The sequence below is a fragment of the Coturnix japonica genome, chromosome 12 (assembly GCF_054131305.1).
Source record: "Coturnix japonica strain WE chromosome 12, WE-NBRP24, whole genome shotgun sequence".
NCBI classification, from domain to species: domain Eukaryota; kingdom Metazoa; phylum Chordata; class Aves; order Galliformes; family Phasianidae; genus Coturnix; species Coturnix japonica.
This window is the reverse complement of record NC_140674.1, coordinates 3599139-3614424: the sequence shown is the minus strand read 5'-3', so window position 1 is coordinate 3614424 and position 15286 is coordinate 3599139. Positions and strand designations below refer to the sequence as shown.

Below are 15286 nucleotides of genomic sequence, written 5' to 3'. Positions count from 1 at the left end.
CTCAGACCAAACCAGTGGCAACACAAGCTGCACAAGCACACGCACGCACATACATCTGACTGCAAACACTCAACAAGACACCAAAACAGACACAGAGTTTGTCTCCCAACGCCCAGCACCAATACGCCCCTTGCGATCCGTGTCACAGGGCCCCCAGAGGAACCACAAGGCCACTGTAGCGCCACTGCCCGACCCCGAAGGCCCCAAGGGGAAAAGCAAAAGCCTACAGCACCCGGTATTCCCAGGAGGTCTCCCATCCAAGTACTAACCAGGCCCGACCCTGCTTAGCTTCCGAGATCAGACGAGATCGGGCGTTACCAGGGTGGGATGGCCGTAGGCACCTCCTGCTCCTGCTCAGGCCCTCTTCCCAGCTGCACGCCATACCAAAACCCAACACGCTAGCACGATACTCACCCTAGGACACACAGCCTCCTGTCAACACCAAAGCCTCCGGCACACCCAACTCTACGCACCTCAACCACACATCTGCAAAGCATCAACCAACCCTCGCAGCGTCTTACCACGGACAGCGACACGCATCCTACACTACGACCAGGGCCAATAAGCTACTGAATGCCCTGCACCGGTCCGACTCAAGGCACCACATGTGACTAACACGCAGGCATGCACACACACCTGACTGCAAACTCTCCCCAAGACACCAAAACAGGCCCGGCGCCCCTCTCCCACTGCCCAGCACCAATACACCTCTCCTGAGCCGTGATACAGCACCCCTAGAGGACCCAAAGCGCCACTGCAGCGCGACTGCCCGACCCTTAAACCCCCAAGGGGAAAAGCAAAAGCCTACAGCACCCGGTATTCCCAGGAGGTCTCCCATCCAAGTACTAACCAGGCCCGACCCTGCTTAGCTTCCGAGATCAGACGAGATCGGGCGTTACCAGGGTGGGATGGCCGTAGGCACCTCCTGCTCCTGCTCAGGCCCTCTTCCCAGCTGCACGCCATACCAAAACCTGACACACTAATACACTACTCACCCTAAGACACACAGCCCTCGTGGAAGCACTGAAGCCTACGGGACACGCAACTCTCCGTACCTCAACCACACATCCACAAAACTAGAACCAACCCTCACGGCCCCATACCAAGGACAGCGACACGCACCCTACGCTACGACCAGGGCCACGTAGATACAGACAACACTGCTCAGACCAAACCAGTGGCAACACAAGCTGCACAAGCACACGCACGCACATACATCTGACTGCAAACACTCAACAAGACACCAAAACAGACACAGAGTTTGTCTCCCAACGCCCAGCACCAATACGCCCCTTGCGATCCGTGTCACAGGGCCCCCAGAGGAACCACAAGGCCACTGTAGCGCCACTGCCCGACCCCGAAGGCCCCAAGGGGAAAAGCAAAAGCCTACAGCACCCGGTATTCCCAGGAGGTCTCCCATCCAAGTACTAACCAGGCCCGACCCTGCTTAGCTTCCGAGATCAGACGAGATCGGGCGTTACCAGGGTGGGATGGCCGTAGGCACCTCCTGCTCCTGCTCAGGCCCTCTTCCCAGCTGCACGCCATACTAAAACCCAACACGCTAGCACGATACTCACCCTAAGACACACAGCCTCCTGTCAACACCAAAGCCTTCGGCACACCCAACTCTACGCACCTCAACCACACATCTGCAAAGCATCAACCAACCCTCGCAGCGTCTTACCACGGACAGCGACACGCATCCTACACTACGACCAGGGCCAATAAGCTACTGAATGCCCTGCACCGGTCCGACTCAAGGCACCACATTTGACTAACACGCAGGCATGCACACACACCTGACTGCAAACACTCCCCAAGACACCAAAACAGGCCCGGCGCCCCTCTCCCACTGCCCAGCACCAATACACCTCTCCTGAGCCGTGACACAGCACCCCTAGAGGACCCAAAGCGCCACTGCAGCGCGACTGCCCGACCCTTAAACCCCCAAGGGGAAAAGCAAAAGCCTACAGCACCCGGTATTCCCAGGAGGTCTCCCATCCAAGTACTAACCAGGCCCGACCCTGCTTAGCTTCCGAGATCAGACGAGATCGGGCGTTACCAGGGTGGGATGGCCGTAGGCACCTCCTGCTCCTGCTCAGGCCCTCTTCCCAGCTGCACGCCATACCAAAACCTGACACACTAATACACTACTCACCCTAAGACACACAGCCCTCGTGGAAGCACTGAAGCCTACGGGACACGCAACTCTCCGTACCTCAACCACACATCCACAAAACTAGAACCAACCCTCACGGCCCCATACCAAGGACAGCGACACGCACCCTACGCTACGACCAGGGCCACGTAGATACAGACAACACTGCTCAGACCAAACCAGTGGCAACACAAGCTGCACAAGCACACGCACGCACATACATCTGACTGCAAACACTCAACAAGACACCAAAACAGACACAGAGTTTGTCTCCCAACGCCCAGCACCAATACGCCCCTTGCGATCCGTGTCACAGGGCCCCCAGAGGAACCACAAGGCCACTGTAGCGCCACTGCCCGACCCCGAAGGCCCCAAGGGGAAAAGCAAAAGCCTACAGCACCCGGTATTCCCAGGAGGTCTCCCATCCAAGTACTAACCAGGCCCGACCCTGCTTAGCTTCCGAGATCAGACGAGATCGGGCGTTACCAGGGTGGGATGGCCGTAGGCACCTCCTGCTCCTGCTCAGGCCCTCTTCCCAGCTGCACGCCATACCAAAACCCAACACGCTAGCACGATACTCACCCTAGGACACACAGCCTCCTGTCAACACCAAAGCCTCCGGCACACCCAACTCTACGCACCTCAACCACACATCTGCAAAGCATCAACCAACCCTCGCAGCGTCTTACCACGGACAGCGACACGCATCCTACACTACGACCAGGGCCAATAAGCTACTGAATGCCCTGCACCGGTCCGACTCAAGGCACCACATGTGACTAACACGCAGGCATGCACACACACCTGACTGCAAACTCTCCCCAAGACACCAAAACAGGCCCGGCGCCCCTCTCCCACTGCCCAGCACCAATACACCTCTCCTGAGCCGTGATACAGCACCCCTAGAGGACCCAAAGCGCCACTGCAGCGCGACTGCCCGACCCTTAAACCCCCAAGGGGAAAAGCAAAAGCCTACAGCACCCGGTATTCCCAGGAGGTCTCCCATCCAAGTACTAACCAGGCCCGACCCTGCTTAGCTTCCGAGATCAGACGAGATCGGGCGTTACCAGGGTGGGATGGCCGTAGGCACCTCCTGCTCCTGCTCAGGCCCTCTTCCCAGCTGCACGCCATACCAAAACCTGACACACTAATACACTACTCACCCTAAGACACACAGCCCTCGTGGAAGCACTGAAGCCTACGGGACACGCAACTCTCCGTACCTCAACCACACATCCACAAAACTAGAACCAACCCTCACGGCCCCATACCAAGGACAGCGACACGCACCCTACGCTACGACCAGGGCCACGTAGATACAGACAACACTGCTCAGACCAAACCAGTGGCAACACAAGCTGCACAAGCACACGCACGCACATACATCTGACTGCAAACACTCAACAAGACACCAAAACAGACACAGAGTTTGTCTCCCAACGCCCAGCACCAATACGCCCCTTGCGATCCGTGTCACAGGGCCCCCAGAGGAACCACAAGGCCACTGTAGCGCCACTGCCCGACCCCGAAGGCCCCAAGGGGAAAAGCAAAAGCCTACAGCACCCGGTATTCCCAGGAGGTCTCCCATCCAAGTACTAACCAGGCCCGACCCTGCTTAGCTTCCGAGATCAGACGAGATCGGGCGTTACCAGGGTGGGATGGCCGTAGGCACCTCCTGCTCCTGCTCAGGCCCTCTTCCCAGCTGCACGCCATACCAAAACCCAACACGCTAGCACGATACTCACCCTAGGACACACAGCCTCCTGTCAACACCAAAGCCTTCGGCACACCCAACTCTACGCACCTCAACCACACATCTGCAAAGCATCAACCAACCCTCGCAGCGTCTTACCACGGACAGCGACACGCATCCTACACTACGACCAGGGCCAATAAGCTACTGAATGCCCTGCACCGGTCCGACTCAAGGCACCACATGTGACTAACACGCAGGCATGCACACACACCTGACTGCAAACTCTCCCCAAGACACCAAAACAGGCCCGGCGCCCCTCTCCCACTGCCCAGCACCAATACACCTCTCCTGAGCCGTGATACAGCACCCCTAGAGGACCCAAAGCGCCACTGCAGCGCGACTGCCCGACCCTTAAACCCCCAAGGGGAAAAGCAAAAGCCTACAGCACCCGGTATTCCCAGGAGGTCTCCCATCCAAGTACTAACCAGGCCCGACCCTGCTTAGCTTCCGAGATCAGACGAGATCGGGCGTTACCAGGGTGGGATGGCCGTAGGCACCTCCTGCTCCTGCTCAGGCCCTCTTCCCAGCTGCACACCATACCAAAACCTGACACACTAATACACTACTCACCCTAAGACACACAGCCCTCGTGGAAGCACTGAAGCCTACGGGACACGCAACTCTCCGTACCTCAACCACACATCCACAAAACTAGAACCAACCCTCACGGCCCCATACCAAGGACAGCGACACGCACCCTACGCTACGACCAGGGCCACGTAGATACAGACAACACTGCTCAGACCAAACCAGTGGCAACACAAGCTGCACAAGCACACGCACGCACATACATCTGACTGCAAACACTCAACAAGACACCAAAACAGACACAGAGTTTGTCTCCCAACGCCCAGCACCAATACGCCCCTTGCGATCCGTGTCACAGGGCCCCCAGAGGAACCACAAGGCCACTGTAGCGCCACTGCCCGACCCCGAAGGCCCCAAGGGGAAAAGCAAAAGCCTACAGCACCCGGTATTCCCAGGAGGTCTCCCATCCAAGTACTAACCAGGCCCGACCCTGCTTAGCTTCCGAGATCAGACGAGATCGGGCGTTACCAGGGTGGGATGGCCGTAGGCACCTCCTGCTCCTGCTCAGGCCCTCTTCCCAGCTGCACGCCATACCAAAACCCAACACGCTAGCACGATACTCACCCTAGGACACACAGCCTCCTGTCAACACCAAAGCCTTCGGCACACCCAACTCTACGCACCTCAACCACACATCTGCAAAGCATCAACCAACCCTCGCAGCGTCTTACCACGGACAGCGACACGCATCCTACACTACGACCAGGGCCAATAAGCTACTGAATGCCCTGCACCGGTCCGACTCAAGGCACCACATGTGACTAACACGCAGGCATGCACACACACCTGACTGCAAACTCTCCCCAAGACACCAAAACAGGCCCGGCGCCCCTCTCCCACTGCCCAGCACCAATACACCTCTCCTGAGCCGTGATACAGCACCCCTAGAGGACCCAAAGCGCCACTGCAGCGCGACTGCCCGACCCTTAAACCCCCAAGGGGAAAAGCAAAAGCCTACAGCACCCGGTATTCCCAGGAGGTCTCCCATCCAAGTACTAACCAGGCCCGACCCTGCTTAGCTTCCGAGATCAGACGAGATCGGGCGTTACCAGGGTGGGATGGCCGTAGGCACCTCCTGCTCCTGCTCAGGCCCTCTTCCCAGCTGCACGCCATACCAAAACCTGACACACTAATACACTACTCACCCTAAGACACACAGCCCTCGTGGAAGCACTGAAGCCTACGGGACACGCAACTCTCCGTACCTCAACCACACATCCACAAAACTAGAACCAACCCTCACGGCCCCATACCAAGGACAGCGACACGCACCCTACGCTACGACCAGGGCCACGTAGATACAGACAACACTGCTCAGACCAAACCAGTGGCAACACAAGCTGCACAAGCACACGCACGCACATACATCTGACTGCAAACACTCAACAAGACACCAAAACAGACACAGAGTTTGTCTCCCAACGCCCAGCACCAATACGCCCCTTGCGATCCGTGTCACAGGGCCCCCAGAGGAACCACAAGGCCACTGTAGCGCCACTGCCCGACCCCGAAGGCCCCAAGGGGAAAAGCAAAAGCCTACAGCACCCGGTATTCCCAGGAGGTCTCCCATCCAAGTACTAACCAGGCCCGACCCTGCTTAGCTTCCGAGATCAGACGAGATCGGGCGTTACCAGGGTGGGATGGCCGTAGGCACCTCCTGCTCCTGCTCAGGCCCTCTTCCCAGCTGCACGCCATACCAAAACCCAACACGCTAGCACGATACTCACCCTAGGACACACAGCCTCCTGTCAACACCAAAGCCTTCGGCACACCCAACTCTACGCACCTCAACCACACATCTGCAAAGCATCAACCAACCCTCGCAGCGTCTTACCACGGACAGCGACACGCATCCTACACTACGACCAGGGCCAATAAGCTACTGAATGCCCTGCACCGGTCCGACTCAAGGCACCACATGTGACTAACACGCAGGCATGCACACACACCTGACTGCAAACTCTCCCCAAGACACCAAAACAGGCCCGGCGCCCCTCTCCCACTGCCCAGCACCAATACACCTCTCCTGAGCCGTGATACAGCACCCCTAGAGGACCCAAAGCGCCACTGCAGCGCGACTGCCCGACCCTTAAACCCCCAAGGGGAAAAGCAAAAGCCTACAGCACCCGGTATTCCCAGGAGGTCTCCCATCCAAGTACTAACCAGGCCCGACCCTGCTTAGCTTCCGAGATCAGACGAGATCGGGCGTTACCAGGGTGGGATGGCCGTAGGCACCTCCTGCTCCTGCTCAGGCCCTCTTCCCAGCTGCACACCATACCAAAACCTGACACACTAATACACTACTCACCCTAAGACACACAGCCCTCGTGGAAGCACTGAAGCCTACGGGACACGCAACTCTCCGTACCTCAACCACACATCCACAAAACTAGAACCAACCCTCACGGCCCCATACCAAGGACAGCGACACGCACCCTACGCTACGACCAGGGCCACGTAGATACAGACAACACTGCTCAGACCAAACCAGTGGCAACACAAGCTGCACAAGCACACGCACGCACATACATCTGACTGCAAACACTCAACAAGACACCAAAACAGACACAGAGTTTGTCTCCCAACGCCCAGCACCAATACGCCCCTTGCGATCCGTGTCACAGGGCCCCCAGAGGAACCACAAGGCCACTGTAGCGCCACTGCCCGACCCCGAAGGCCCCAAGGGGAAAAGCAAAAGCCTACAGCACCCGGTATTCCCAGGAGGTCTCCCATCCAAGTACTAACCAGGCCCGACCCTGCTTAGCTTCCGAGATCAGACGAGATCGGGCGTTACCAGGGTGGGATGGCCGTAGGCACCTCCTGCTCCTGCTCAGGCCCTCTTCCCAGCTGCACGCCATACCAAAACCCAACACGCTAGCACGATACTCACCCTAGGACACACAGCCTCCTGTCAACACCAAAGCCTTCGGCACACCCAACTCTACGCACCTCAACCACACATCTGCAAAGCATCAACCAACCCTCGCAGCGTCTTACCACGGACAGCGACACGCATCCTACACTACGACCAGGGCCAATAAGCTACTGAATGCCCTGCACCGGTCCGACTCAAGGCACCACATGTGACTAACACGCAGGCATGCACACACACCTGACTGCAAACTCTCCCCAAGACACCAAAACAGGCCCGGCGCCCCTCTCCCACTGCCCAGCACCAATACACCTCTCCTGAGCCGTGATACAGCACCCCTAGAGGACCCAAAGCGCCACTGCAGCGCGACTGCCCGACCCTTAAACCCCCAAGGGGAAAAGCAAAAGCCTACAGCACCCGGTATTCCCAGGAGGTCTCCCATCCAAGTACTAACCAGGCCCGACCCTGCTTAGCTTCCGAGATCAGACGAGATCGGGCGTTACCAGGGTGGGATGGCCGTAGGCACCTCCTGCTCCTGCTCAGGCCCTCTTCCCAGCTGCACGCCATACCAAAACCTGACACACTAATACACTACTCACCCTAAGACACACAGCCCTCGTGGAAGCACTGAAGCCTACGGGACACGCAACTCTCCGTACCTCAACCACACATCCACAAAACTAGAACCAACCCTCACGGCCCCATACCAAGGACAGCGACACGCACCCTACGCTACGACCAGGGCCACGTAGATACAGACAACACTGCTCAGACCAAACCAGTGGCAACACAAGCTGCACAAGCACACGCACGCACATACATCTGACTGCAAACACTCAACAAGACACCAAAACAGACACAGAGTTTGTCTCCCAACGCCCAGCACCAATACGCCCCTTGCGATCCGTGTCACAGGGCCCCCAGAGGAACCACAAGGCCACTGTAGCGCCACTGCCCGACCCCGAAGGCCCCAAGGGGAAAAGCAAAAGCCTACAGCACCCGGTATTCCCAGGAGGTCTCCCATCCAAGTACTAACCAGGCCCGACCCTGCTTAGCTTCCGAGATCAGACGAGATCGGGCGTTACCAGGGTGGGATGGCCGTAGGCACCTCCTGCTCCTGCTCAGGCCCTCTTCCCAGCTGCACGCCATACCAAAACCCAACACGCTAGCACGATACTCACCCTAGGACACACAGCCTCCTGTCAACACCAAAGCCTTCGGCACACCCAACTCTACGCACCTCAACCACACATCTGCAAAGCATCAACCAACCCTCGCAGCGTCTTACCACGGACAGCGACACGCATCCTACACTACGACCAGGGCCAATAAGCTACTGAATGCCCTGCACCGGTCCGACTCAAGGCACCACATGTGACTAACACGCAGGCATGCACACACACCTGACTGCAAACTCTCCCCAAGACACCAAAACAGGCCCGGCGCCCCTCTCCCACTGCCCAGCACCAATACACCTCTCCTGAGCCGTGATACAGCACCCCTAGAGGACCCAAAGCGCCACTGCAGCGCGACTGCCCGACCCTTAAACCCCCAAGGGGAAAAGCAAAAGCCTACAGCACCCGGTATTCCCAGGAGGTCTCCCATCCAAGTACTAACCAGGCCCGACCCTGCTTAGCTTCCGAGATCAGACGAGATCGGGCGTTACCAGGGTGGGATGGCCGTAGGCACCTCCTGCTCCTGCTCAGGCCCTCTTCCCAGCTGCACGCCATACCAAAACCTGACACACTAATACACTACTCACCCTAGGACACACAGCCCTCGTGGAAGCACTGAAGCCTACGGGACACGCAACTCTCCGTACCTCAACCACACATCCACAAAACTAGAACCAACCCTCACGGCCCCATACCAAGGACAGCGACACGCACCCTACGCTACGACCAGGGCCACGTAGATACAGACAACACTGCTCAGACCAAACCAGTGGCAACACAAGCTGCACAAGCACACGCACGCACATACATCTGACTGCAAACACTCAACAAGACACCAAAACAGACACAGAGTTTGTCTCCCAACGCCCAGCACCAATACGCCCCTTGCGATCCGTGTCACAGGGCCCCCAGAGGAACCACAAGGCCACTGTAGCGCCACTGCCCGACCCCGAAGGCCCCAAGGGGAAAAGCAAAAGCCTACAGCACCCGGTATTCCCAGGAGGTCTCCCATCCAAGTACTAACCAGGCCCGACCCTGCTTAGCTTCCGAGATCAGACGAGATCGGGCGTTACCAGGGTGGGATGGCCGTAGGCACCTCCTGCTCCTGCTCAGGCCCTCTTCCCAGCTGCACGCCATACCAAAACCCAACACGCTAGCACGATACTCACCCTAGGACACACAGCCTCCTGTCAACACCAAAGCCTTCGGCACACCCAACTCTACGCACCTCAACCACACATCTGCAAAGCATCAACCAACCCTCGCAGCGTCTTACCACGGACAGCGACACGCATCCTACACTACGACCAGGGCCAATAAGCTACTGAATGCCCTGCACCGGTCCGACTCAAGGCACCACATGTGACTAACACGCAGGCATGCACACACACCTGACTGCAAACTCTCCCCAAGACACCAAAACAGGCCCGGCGCCCCTCTCCCACTGCCCAGCACCAATACACCTCTCCTGAGCCGTGATACAGCACCCCTAGAGGACCCAAAGCGCCACTGCAGCGCGACTGCCCGACCCTTAAACCCCCAAGGGGAAAAGCAAAAGCCTACAGCACCCGGTATTCCCAGGAGGTCTCCCATCCAAGTACTAACCAGGCCCGACCCTGCTTAGCTTCCGAGATCAGACGAGATCGGGCGTTACCAGGGTGGGATGGCCGTAGGCACCTCCTGCTCCTGCTCAGGCCCTCTTCCCAGCTGCACGCCATACCAAAACCTGACACACTAATACACTACTCACCCTAAGACACACAGCCCTCGTGGAAGCACTGAAGCCTACGGGACACGCAACTCTCCGTACCTCAACCACACATCCACAAAACTAGAACCAACCCTCACGGCCCCATACCAAGGACAGCGACACGCACCCTACGCTACGACCAGGGCCACGTAGATACAGACAACACTGCTCAGACCAAACCAGTGGCAACACAAGCTGCACAAGCACACGCACGCACATACATCTGACTGCAAACACTCAACAAGACACCAAAACAGACACAGAGTTTGTCTCCCAACGCCCAGCACCAATACGCCCCTTGCGATCCGTGTCACAGGGCCCCCAGAGGAACCACAAGGCCACTGTAGCGCCACTGCCCGACCCCGAAGGCCCCAAGGGGAAAAGCAAAAGCCTACAGCACCCGGTATTCCCAGGAGGTCTCCCATCCAAGTACTAACCAGGCCCGACCCTGCTTAGCTTCCGAGATCAGACGAGATCGGGCGTTACCAGGGTGGGATGGCCGTAGGCACCTCCTGCTCCTGCTCAGGCCCTCTTCCCAGCTGCACGCCATACCAAAACCCAACACGCTAGCACGATACTCACCCTAGGACACACAGCCTCCTGTCAACACCAAAGCCTTCGGCACACCCAACTCTACGCACCTCAACCACACATCTGCAAAGCATCAACCAACCCTCGCAGCGTCTTACCACGGACAGCGACACGCATCCTACACTACGACCAGGGCCAATAAGCTACTGAATGCCCTGCACCGGTCCGACTCAAGGCACCACATGTGACTAACACGCAGGCATGCACACACACCTGACTGCAAACTCTCCCCAAGACACCAAAACAGGCCCGGCGCCCCTCTCCCACTGCCCAGCACCAATACACCTCTCCTGAGCCGTGATACAGCACCCCTAGAGGACCCAAAGCGCCACTGCAGCGCGACTGCCCGACCCTTAAACCCCCAAGGGGAAAAGCAAAAGCCTACAGCACCCGGTATTCCCAGGAGGTCTCCCATCCAAGTACTAACCAGGCCCGACCCTGCTTAGCTTCCGAGATCAGACGAGATCGGGCGTTACCAGGGTGGGATGGCCGTAGGCACCTCCTGCTCCTGCTCAGGCCCTCTTCCCAGCTGCACGCCATACCAAAACCTGACACACTAATACACTACTCACCCTAAGACACACAGCCCTCGTGGAAGCACTGAAGCCTACGGGACACGCAACTCTCCGTACCTCAACCACACATCCACAAAACTAGAACCAACCCTCACGGCCCCATACCAAGGACAGCGACACGCACCCTACGCTACGACCAGGGCCACGTAGATACAGACAACACTGCTCAGACCAAACCAGTGGCAACACAAGCTGCACAAGCACACGCACGCACATACATCTGACTGCAAACACTCAACAAGACACCAAAACAGACACAGAGTTTGTCTCCCAACGCCCAGCACCAATACGCCCCTTGCGATCCGTGTCACAGGGCCCCCAGAGGAACCACAAGGCCACTGTAGCGCCACTGCCCGACCCCGAAGGCCCCAAGGGGAAAAGCAAAAGCCTACAGCACCCGGTATTCCCAGGAGGTCTCCCATCCAAGTACTAACCAGGCCCGACCCTGCTTAGCTTCCGAGATCAGACGAGATCGGGCGTTACCAGGGTGGGATGGCCGTAGGCACCTCCTGCTCCTGCTCAGGCCCTCTTCCCAGCTGCACGCCATACCAAAACCCAACACGCTAGCACGATACTCACCCTAGGACACACAGCCTCCTGTCAACACCAAAGCCTTCGGCACACCCAACTCTACGCACCTCAACCACACATCTGCAAAGCATCAACCAACCCTCGCAGCGTCTTACCACGGACAGCGACACGCATCCTACACTACGACCAGGGCCAATAAGCTACTGAATGCCCTGCACCGGTCCGACTCAAGGCACCACATGTGACTAACACGCAGGCATGCACACACACCTGACTGCAAACTCTCCCCAAGACACCAAAACAGGCCCGGCGCCCCTCTCCCACTGCCCAGCACCAATACACCTCTCCTGAGCCGTGATACAGCACCCCTAGAGGACCCAAAGCGCCACTGCAGCGCGACTGCCCGACCCTTAAACCCCCAAGGGGAAAAGCAAAAGCCTACAGCACCCGGTATTCCCAGGAGGTCTCCCATCCAAGTACTAACCAGGCCCGACCCTGCTTAGCTTCCGAGATCAGACGAGATCGGGCGTTACCAGGGTGGGATGGCCGTAGGCACCTCCTGCTCCTGCTCAGGCCCTCTTCCCAGCTGCACACCATACCAAAACCTGACACACTAATACACTACTCACCCTAAGACACACAGCCCTCGTGGAAGCACTGAAGCCTACGGGACACGCAACTCTCCGTACCTCAACCACACATCCACAAAACTAGAACCAACCCTCACGGCCCCATACCAAGGACAGCGACACGCACCCTACGCTACGACCAGGGCCACGTAGATACAGACAACACTGCTCAGACCAAACCAGTGGCAACACAAGCTGCACAAGCACACGCACGCACATACATCTGACTGCAAACACTCAACAAGACACCAAAACAGACACAGAGTTTGTCTCCCAACGCCCAGCACCAATACGCCCCTTGCGATCCGTGTCACAGGGCCCCCAGAGGAACCACAAGGCCACTGTAGCGCCACTGCCCGACCCCGAAGGCCCCAAGGGGAAAAGCAAAAGCCTACAGCACCCGGTATTCCCAGGAGGTCTCCCATCCAAGTACTAACCAGGCCCGACCCTGCTTAGCTTCCGAGATCAGACGAGATCGGGCGTTACCAGGGTGGGATGGCCGTAGGCACCTCCTGCTCCTGCTCAGGCCCTCTTCCCAGCTGCACGCCATACCAAAACCCAACACGCTAGCACGATACTCACCCTAGGACACACAGCCTCCTGTCAACACCAAAGCCTTCGGCACACCCAACTCTACGCACCTCAACCACACATCTGCAAAGCATCAACCAACCCTCGCAGCGTCTTACCACGGACAGCGACACGCATCCTACACTACGACCAGGGCCAATAAGCTACTGAATGCCCTGCACCGGTCCGACTCAAGGCACCACATGTGACTAACACGCAGGCATGCACACACACCTGACTGCAAACTCTCCCCAAGACACCAAAACAGGCCCGGCGCCCCTCTCCCACTGCCCAGCACCAATACACCTCTCCTGAGCCGTGATACAGCACCCCTAGAGGACCCAAAGCGCCACTGCAGCGCGACTGCCCGACCCTTAAACCCCCAAGGGGAAAAGCAAAAGCCTACAGCACCCGGTATTCCCAGGAGGTCTCCCATCCAAGTACTAACCAGGCCCGACCCTGCTTAGCTTCCGAGATCAGACGAGATCGGGCGTTACCAGGGTGGGATGGCCGTAGGCACCTCCTGCTCCTGCTCAGGCCCTCTTCCCAGCTGCACGCCATACCAAAACCTGACACACTAATACACTACTCACCCTAAGACACACAGCCCTCGTGGAAGCACTGAAGCCTACGGGACACGCAACTCTCCGTACCTCAACCACACATCCACAAAACTAGAACCAACCCTCACGGCCCCATACCAAGGACAGCGACACGCACCCTACGCTACGACCAGGGCCACGTAGATACAGACAACACTGCTCAGACCAAACCAGTGGCAACACAAGCTGCACAAGCACACGCACGCACATACATCTGACTGCAAACACTCAACAAGACACCAAAACAGACACAGAGTTTGTCTCCCAACGCCCAGCACCAATACGCCCCTTGCGATCCGTGTCACAGGGCCCCCAGAGGAACCACAAGGCCACTGTAGCGCCACTGCCCGACCCCGAAGGCCCCAAGGGGAAAAGCAAAAGCCTACAGCACCCGGTATTCCCAGGAGGTCTCCCATCCAAGTACTAACCAGGCCCGACCCTGCTTAGCTTCCGAGATCAGACGAGATCGGGCGTTACCAGGGTGGGATGGCCATAGGCACCTCCTGCTCCTGCTCAGGCCCTCTTCCCAGCTGCACGCCATACCAAAACCCAACACGCTAGCACGATACTCACCCTAGGACACACAGCCTCCTGTCAACACCAAAGCCTTCGGCACACCCAACTCTACGCACCTCAACCACACATCTGCAAAGCATCAACCAACCCTCGCAGCGTCTTACCACGGACAGCGACACGCATCCTACACTACGACCAGGGCCAATAAGCTACTGAATGCCCTGCACCGGTCCGACTCAAGGCACCACATGTGACTAACACGCAGGCATGCACACACACCTGACTGCAAACTCTCCCCAAGACACCAAAACAGGCCCGGCGCCCCTCTCCCACTGCCCAGCACCAATACACCTCTCCTGAGCCGTGATACAGCACCCCTAGAGGACCCAAAGCGCCACTGCAGCGCGACTGCCCGACCCTTAAACCCCCAAGGGGAAAAGCAAAAGCCTACAGCACCCGGTATTCCCAGGAGGTCTCCCATCCAAGTACTAACCAGGCCCGACCCTGCTTAGCTTCCGAGATCAGACGAGATCGGGCGTTACCAGGGTGGGATGGCCGTAGGCACCTCCTGCTCCTGCTCAGGCCCTCTTCCCAGCTGCACGCCATACCAAAACCCAACACGCTAGCACGATACTCACCCTAAGACACACAGCCTCCTGTCAACACCAAAGCCTCCGGCACACCCAACTCTACGCACCTCAACCATACGCCCGCACAAGAACGGAACAACGCACTCTACTCTGTACCACAGCTGCCTTTCCTTCAGCTTTGCTCTCTTGTCTTTACAGGTTATTTTCCTGGGTTTTCCATAAGTGTTTTAGGCCATTACTCATCATTTCCCATATTATTTTCCATACGAAATTCTACTTTTTCTTACATTTCTGCTTCTCTTATTGTTCCTCAGACATCTTATCTGGCTGATATCTGTCTGGTTACACTGTAACTGTTCTTCCTGTCCATTTGCTTATTTGTT

General features: G+C 57.6%; 26 non-coding genes across 26 annotated transcripts; all 26 read right to left on the bottom strand.

Moving 5' to 3' along the window:
• Positions 1–220: 220 nt before the first annotated feature.
• On the bottom strand, positions 221–339 carry LOC146758760 (5S ribosomal RNA). The gene has a single exon (XR_014933701.1). It is a non-coding gene; the product is annotated as a 5S ribosomal RNA (ribosomal RNA).
• A 462-nt stretch (positions 340–801) lies between these two features.
• LOC146758759 (5S ribosomal RNA) lies at positions 802–920 on the bottom strand. The gene has a single exon (XR_014933700.1). It is a non-coding gene; the product is annotated as a 5S ribosomal RNA (ribosomal RNA).
• A 463-nt stretch (positions 921–1383) lies between these two features.
• On the bottom strand, positions 1384–1502 carry LOC146758758 (5S ribosomal RNA). Its single transcript, XR_014933699.1, has one exon. It is a non-coding gene; the product is annotated as a 5S ribosomal RNA (ribosomal RNA).
• Positions 1503–1964: 462 nt separating this feature from the next.
• LOC146758757 (5S ribosomal RNA) lies at positions 1965–2083 on the bottom strand. Its single transcript, XR_014933698.1, has one exon. It is a non-coding gene; the product is annotated as a 5S ribosomal RNA (ribosomal RNA).
• A 463-nt stretch (positions 2084–2546) lies between these two features.
• Positions 2547–2665, bottom strand: LOC146758756 (5S ribosomal RNA). Its single transcript, XR_014933697.1, has one exon. It is a non-coding gene; the product is annotated as a 5S ribosomal RNA (ribosomal RNA).
• A 462-nt stretch (positions 2666–3127) lies between these two features.
• On the bottom strand, positions 3128–3246 carry LOC146758755 (5S ribosomal RNA). Its single transcript, XR_014933696.1, has one exon. It is a non-coding gene; the product is annotated as a 5S ribosomal RNA (ribosomal RNA).
• A 463-nt stretch (positions 3247–3709) lies between these two features.
• Positions 3710–3828, bottom strand: LOC146758754 (5S ribosomal RNA). The gene has a single exon (XR_014933695.1). It is a non-coding gene; the product is annotated as a 5S ribosomal RNA (ribosomal RNA).
• A 462-nt stretch (positions 3829–4290) lies between these two features.
• On the bottom strand, positions 4291–4409 carry LOC146758753 (5S ribosomal RNA). Its single transcript, XR_014933694.1, has one exon. It is a non-coding gene; the product is annotated as a 5S ribosomal RNA (ribosomal RNA).
• Positions 4410–4872: 463 nt separating this feature from the next.
• On the bottom strand, positions 4873–4991 carry LOC146758752 (5S ribosomal RNA). Its single transcript, XR_014933693.1, has one exon. It is a non-coding gene; the product is annotated as a 5S ribosomal RNA (ribosomal RNA).
• A 462-nt stretch (positions 4992–5453) lies between these two features.
• Positions 5454–5572, bottom strand: LOC146758751 (5S ribosomal RNA). Its single transcript, XR_014933692.1, has one exon. It is a non-coding gene; the product is annotated as a 5S ribosomal RNA (ribosomal RNA).
• A 463-nt stretch (positions 5573–6035) lies between these two features.
• On the bottom strand, positions 6036–6154 carry LOC146758750 (5S ribosomal RNA). The gene has a single exon (XR_014933690.1). It is a non-coding gene; the product is annotated as a 5S ribosomal RNA (ribosomal RNA).
• A 462-nt stretch (positions 6155–6616) lies between these two features.
• LOC146758749 (5S ribosomal RNA) lies at positions 6617–6735 on the bottom strand. Its single transcript, XR_014933689.1, has one exon. It is a non-coding gene; the product is annotated as a 5S ribosomal RNA (ribosomal RNA).
• A 463-nt stretch (positions 6736–7198) lies between these two features.
• Positions 7199–7317, bottom strand: LOC146758748 (5S ribosomal RNA). The gene has a single exon (XR_014933688.1). It is a non-coding gene; the product is annotated as a 5S ribosomal RNA (ribosomal RNA).
• Positions 7318–7779: 462 nt separating this feature from the next.
• Positions 7780–7898, bottom strand: LOC146758747 (5S ribosomal RNA). The gene has a single exon (XR_014933687.1). It is a non-coding gene; the product is annotated as a 5S ribosomal RNA (ribosomal RNA).
• A 463-nt stretch (positions 7899–8361) lies between these two features.
• LOC146758746 (5S ribosomal RNA) lies at positions 8362–8480 on the bottom strand. Its single transcript, XR_014933686.1, has one exon. It is a non-coding gene; the product is annotated as a 5S ribosomal RNA (ribosomal RNA).
• Positions 8481–8942: 462 nt separating this feature from the next.
• On the bottom strand, positions 8943–9061 carry LOC146758745 (5S ribosomal RNA). Its single transcript, XR_014933682.1, has one exon. It is a non-coding gene; the product is annotated as a 5S ribosomal RNA (ribosomal RNA).
• Positions 9062–9524: 463 nt separating this feature from the next.
• LOC146758744 (5S ribosomal RNA) lies at positions 9525–9643 on the bottom strand. The gene has a single exon (XR_014933671.1). It is a non-coding gene; the product is annotated as a 5S ribosomal RNA (ribosomal RNA).
• A 462-nt stretch (positions 9644–10105) lies between these two features.
• LOC146758743 (5S ribosomal RNA) lies at positions 10106–10224 on the bottom strand. The gene has a single exon (XR_014933660.1). It is a non-coding gene; the product is annotated as a 5S ribosomal RNA (ribosomal RNA).
• A 463-nt stretch (positions 10225–10687) lies between these two features.
• On the bottom strand, positions 10688–10806 carry LOC146758742 (5S ribosomal RNA). The gene has a single exon (XR_014933648.1). It is a non-coding gene; the product is annotated as a 5S ribosomal RNA (ribosomal RNA).
• A 462-nt stretch (positions 10807–11268) lies between these two features.
• LOC146758741 (5S ribosomal RNA) lies at positions 11269–11387 on the bottom strand. The gene has a single exon (XR_014933635.1). It is a non-coding gene; the product is annotated as a 5S ribosomal RNA (ribosomal RNA).
• Positions 11388–11850: 463 nt separating this feature from the next.
• LOC146758740 (5S ribosomal RNA) lies at positions 11851–11969 on the bottom strand. Its single transcript, XR_014933724.1, has one exon. It is a non-coding gene; the product is annotated as a 5S ribosomal RNA (ribosomal RNA).
• A 462-nt stretch (positions 11970–12431) lies between these two features.
• Positions 12432–12550, bottom strand: LOC146758739 (5S ribosomal RNA). Its single transcript, XR_014933713.1, has one exon. It is a non-coding gene; the product is annotated as a 5S ribosomal RNA (ribosomal RNA).
• Positions 12551–13013: 463 nt separating this feature from the next.
• Positions 13014–13132, bottom strand: LOC146758738 (5S ribosomal RNA). Its single transcript, XR_014933702.1, has one exon. It is a non-coding gene; the product is annotated as a 5S ribosomal RNA (ribosomal RNA).
• Positions 13133–13594: 462 nt separating this feature from the next.
• On the bottom strand, positions 13595–13713 carry LOC146758737 (5S ribosomal RNA). The gene has a single exon (XR_014933691.1). It is a non-coding gene; the product is annotated as a 5S ribosomal RNA (ribosomal RNA).
• A 463-nt stretch (positions 13714–14176) lies between these two features.
• Positions 14177–14295, bottom strand: LOC146758736 (5S ribosomal RNA). The gene has a single exon (XR_014933684.1). It is a non-coding gene; the product is annotated as a 5S ribosomal RNA (ribosomal RNA).
• A 462-nt stretch (positions 14296–14757) lies between these two features.
• On the bottom strand, positions 14758–14876 carry LOC146758735 (5S ribosomal RNA). The gene has a single exon (XR_014933628.1). It is a non-coding gene; the product is annotated as a 5S ribosomal RNA (ribosomal RNA).
• Positions 14877–15286: the final 410 nt, after the last annotated feature.